Raw genomic sequence first — 5,811 nt, forward strand, 5'->3', positions numbered from 1 at the left:
GTTTTTACTTTTATCATTATAATATTTAAATAATTATGTTTATAGTTTTCACTGATTACTAAAGTATTTAAGCATTAAAACAAGCTATTTAAGTTTTTTTTATCTTTCAAGATGATTTTGTTTAAGGAGTACCCAACATTGGAGAGGAATAAGATTATTAAATCCTATGTATTTAAATATAAATTAATTTTTAACAAATATTATCAATATTTATAAATGTATGTAAATTTGTAGGGTTCATAAAGACTTGCAACTATATTTACCAGCTAATTGGTACCAAATTTTTAACTCCTTGAGATTCCAGGACTGCTCATTGTTTAGTTTTACAACTTTGATCCCCATAGATTCTCCTCAACCCCCTGGAATTTAGCTTCTTTTTTTCTATAAATTGCGATTATCTCTGAATACACGCCTTCCTCATAGACCATACACGTGTTCCTCATCCAACCATAACCCCACCCCTCCTCTACAAAATCCTAATGACCATAGTTGACTATGCTTAAGACCAATAAAAAAAAATTCAAGTTATATAGGCCTATATTCTAATGTTCTATACTCCCCTTAACTTTTGATTTCAAATTGTTGCAGGACGTTGGTACTAGATACCCAACTAATATATATTTTCTGCTTGAGCATTTTTAATTATATTTTAAGACGATTTGCACCTATCCAATGCCGAACACGGTGTAGGTATTCGGTTTATATAAATGAAATAACTATTTTTAAATTTGTTGTGGACGAGTATTCGGATTTGGCCATTACTGTCCGTAGTCCGTTAGTCCGTGGTTAAGTCCAGGTTAACGCTGACTAAATTATTTGTTAGTTCTCACTTTAGGAATATTCAACACAACAACTTATTTTTTTAAGAAGTTATTTATTTATTTAATTTAAGTAAAACACCGTTATAAAATAAAATTATATAACACTCGTCTTAACGGAATCGCTGGTCTTTCACGACTGTCTTATGAAAAACATACATCAACCGGCGATTGCGTCGAACAATGCATTCTGTTTACATAGCTAACTATTCTTATTATTCTTAATACTACAGCCAAGGGGTTCCCAACAAATTGAAAATGTTGTTTTCAACTGTGTTAAGCTACAAAGAGTACAAAGACTGCATACGAGCTCCATCCCAAGAACCTTTTTCTACACCAATACCATCCCAATGATAGGTATTTGTATATGTATACCTACTTATTCCGTGCTTAAGAATTTTTATAACTTAATCGTTAACATTTTTTATCAACTGGATTCCCATCAAACCTGAAAGCAAAAAATCATCTACTTCAACTGGTGTTAAAAATGCTATTCAAATATATTATATATGTAGGTACCTACTTTATAAATCTACCATCTCAGAATTATCATTTCTATAAAATGTTAACTATTTTACTTTTAGATCTTGAATTTTACGCGACTATGACTGTCCTAATTGAAGTCGAAATCCTCTCAAATTTAATTCCGGCCAAAATATGCATTCACAAAACTGAAAAGTATGTTTAGTCTTTTCGAAATCTTCGTTAATGATTTGAGGTGTAAATGTTTACTGGTACTTTATAAATCATACGTGTTTTTGCTTTGTCTGGCTGTTAAAAAAAAACTGTTTGGTTCTTTTGGTAAAAAATTATGAAAATTATCTTGGGAAACGTCAAAAGGTTCTATTATAAACATAAATAGTACTATATATAATTTCACTTGAATGAGATAAGCTTATATTGTAAATAAATACAAGAATGTGTGCAGGTACAGGCGTTGATTCAAAATAGATTTACGGGGGGTAGGGCGCATCTTGGATAAAATTTTAGCCAATCGGCAAGGCAATGTGTTTTATCAGTCCACTGAAAACAGAAATTTTAGAATTCTCTAGAGTCTACGAGGGGGCATCGACATCGACCCTTGCGTCCTCTTAAAATCTTAAGTATGTATCTTTAGAGGTAATAGTGTTAACATCATGTTTTATGGAATTATTTATGAATAATTGTCACTGGTTTTTCATATACATATACCATTCACAGCTTTTCTTTTTTAATTAATCACTAAGTTTTTGACGATTTAAATTAGTTTATACTTTATTCAATTTCATCATGGCGTTGGTCTAAATTTTCAATTAATTTCTTATATTTTTCTGATGTAAAAACATATTTTAAGTACCTATGTACTTTATTATAAAAGCTTAAATATACAAATTTATTTATCTTACCAAATACCAACGTTAATACATGCTTGCATTGTTGTTAAATACACTTCCAGCGTCTAAATATCGTTATTAAATTAAATTGGAAACATTTAAATTAATACAATTTTACCTTTTTCACTGTATACATACATGTTATACTATCCATTTTTATTGTATATTAAATGGCACAGACTCAAATAAATAACGACTGCAGAAAAGTTCGATTAATTTCGGAAAATAATAATAAATAAATAAAATCGGAAATTTAATTCCATAACTGAAATCGTAATATTGTCTTTATTTCTATATAATATAATATAATTCAATTCAATTTGTCAACGTTATTAAGCCGTACATTGTTTATGGGTAGGTACCTAAAGCCTAAATAGGCTATATATAAGGCTAAAGCTCAGAGACGTATTCAGAAATTTGGCGCCCGGGTGCCAATGTTTCCCCCCCCCCACACACAATTTTTTTTTTGACTTTTTCAACCTGCCGAGCGCGTTGGAGCTTACTTTCCGGTGACAACCCGTTATCGTTATCCTTTTTAGAACAAAAGTTAGAAAAAAAAAGCAGATTTCAAACTTTAAACATTATGTTATCTTTATAAATTAATCACATTTAAATATTTAATATAAAATAGGTTTAGTTCAACTATAACAACAAAACAATAAATATTTAAAATTCACATATTTTTCATTTTCATTTTCATTAACAGAAGATGGGTTATGTAAAAATCTAATGCCACCCCTATCAAAATGCCGCCCGGGGCGATCGCTCACTCTAGCCCCCCCTAAATACGCCACTGCTAAGGCTATAGTAAAATATAAAACGACTTCGATACAATATATATATAATAAATAACTAATGCAAAATACTAAATGATCTAAACTGGTAGGTATAACTAAATATTTGACACTGAACGGAATTGTTATATCCATTAAAAAAAAAACTCCGGGACAGAACTATTATATCTTTAAATTAAATTTTTAAACTTTGAACAGATCTTGGAATACTCTGATGCAGTTGCTATCGCTTCAAGAATTAGTTATAGTTTTTAGTTAATACTAGTGTATACCTACTAGTCCTACTACCTATCTATAATTTCAATGTCATATAAGTTTTCACTCTACAAACCACCATTAATATAGTGTAATTTATAAAATGTTTGTAAAAATGTATGATTAATGGGTCACAAGCATAATAAAATAAGTTGGGGAGGGTGCTTGGTGGTGGGTAGCACTCCCGATTTTGATATTATCACCCTTATAGCTTATGCCATTATTGCCATTAATGGACTAACCGAAAAGAATGGTGCAACCCAATTGGCATTCATCGGGCCATCTATTAATTGTTGGTTCCCAAACGGCTCCAGTATCCAACAAAATAAAAATTCTTTAAAATTTATACTTAGCACATACAATTTAAAAGAACATCACTTAGGTAGGTACGCATTTTCAACTTATGATTTGACTTATGAAACTATAATAAGTACTTATAATTTTTTGAATGATGCCAATTTTTATAATTTCCTTCGCATAATATTTTTATTTTTTTAATTAAATTTTATATATTAGCAATATGTTACACATTGCCGCAAATAGATGGTGGTTCAAAAGTCATTAATTAGTCCCCCCAAAATAATTTGTCTATTTGCGCCTATGCTGTTACATAATAAAATTGAACAATAAGTAAAAGGTGAATGAATAAAAGGTGGCTTGGAGAAAGAACAGATTTAAGAAGCCTTCCCTTGAAGACACTTTGTCAGTGATTTATATAAATTTTTATGAGTAAACCAGTCCCTAAAATATCCAAATTTTCGTACTACACAGTACACACATAATCCCAAATCAGTCAAATCTAAATTATACATAGTACATATCAGTTAATGATAATATATATATATTTTTTTTTTATTAGATAAAATAGAATATTTACAATCTGTAATTTATATACATACAATAAGTAAATATGATAACAAAGAAAAGGTAGGTATAACATGAATGGCGTGAGGAGGGAGGTCTACCAGTGTGGATACCCTCTAAATATATATTTACAATAAATAATTTTATTTAAATAAAGGAGAACCTTTATTTAACAAATTTAAAGGTTCTTTAAAAAAAATTTGTGAAATGGAATTTTTGTAGAAAAAAATTTTTTTATATTTTTATATTTTTCTGATATACTGAATTAATATAGTTATATTAAAATTGTATAGAATATTATTATAAAGGTTATTATAACACACTTTTAAATTTCGTACTACACACAATTTTAGGGACTGGAGTAAACACTAAAATTATAAATACAATTACCTAGACAATTAGCTAAATGAATAGGTCCCGACACCACCGCCTTTTTAGTCTTTTTCTAGGATTGTCAGGTATGTTTTCCGACGCAAGACCTTTGATTAGGGGATAGGGTGGTTTTTAACAGATAAGTTGACTCGTCTAAAGAAGGTTTTAGCTACGCCGTAGACGGGTGAGATGGCAAGGTCGTTATGTAAGATCTGGTTGGATACGTAAAAAGGTGCTTTTCGCATACCTAATATAAAATTAAAAAAAAATCAATCTCATTTTCAATCTAAATCAATCGTATACCTCATTTGAAACGGTCACCCAGTCATGGTATAGTATGATATAATTAAAACATAATAAAAAACATTAACTTATTAAATATTTACATAAAAGCGTACCTAACGTAAAAATTAAATTTTAAGTTTAAAAAAAATTAGCTTACACCTATTATTATCAAATGTTTATACATTTTATTTATCTCATAATTTTATTTTTGAGCCCCTATACTTGTTGACTATTATTGTATGCAATGTTTTATTATTTAGATAAATTATATTGAGTAAGTTAGTACCTACCTACTTATATTTATAGTATGAATAAGTAACTATATATAGGTAACCTACTGTAGTTATTGTTTATTTGTACCTACATTTGTGTGTGTGTGTAATTTTGATACCTTTTCGCAACTTTTTGTCTTCGAATTCGTTTGATAATATTAATTATTAACAACAAAGTATGCACACTTGATCGTTGTCCGTTGTGGGCCATAAGGTTCCATTTTGACGTAGGTAGATGCGTCAATTTTTCAAAGATAATACGTGATGGCAGTGGCAGTCTACGGTAAGATCCGACCACGGCCCAATCTGTAGTAATAGGTAAGTAAATAGTATGATAATATGATATTATAGCTTTATAGCGTATATTGCGAGGACGTGGCGGCAGTAAATACTTCAATATGAAATCGCGTCGTATAAAATTTAAATTTAGTCCATTATTGTTATTATTTTTATCGGCTACCTACATTATATTATGTTATTTCACCACTGCTATCATGAAACAATAACATGTACCTATCTATTGGATATAGGCGCGTCGAAAAAATAACGAACAGCAATCGATCGTCATTCGTCGTACACGTGCCGACTACATGTCGTAAGCGACAAGCGGTCTGGAATCGAGTCGCATGCGACGCGGCGGTCGTGCGTGCGTTGTACCCATGCGCCTCGCATTTCTGTCACCTCGGGGTCTGCGTATCGATCGGTCCACGGCTGGCCGGCCAACAGTGCGATGCATAGTGTCATTAGTGTTCCTGCGGCGGCGGAGACGGACGGACCA

The sequence above is a fragment of the Diuraphis noxia genome, unplaced genomic scaffold (genome assembly GCF_037042655.1).
Source record: "Diuraphis noxia isolate RWA-SAM2 unplaced genomic scaffold, SU_Dnox_SAM2 contig0002, whole genome shotgun sequence".
NCBI classification, from domain to species: Eukaryota; Metazoa; Arthropoda; class Insecta; order Hemiptera; family Aphididae; genus Diuraphis; species Diuraphis noxia.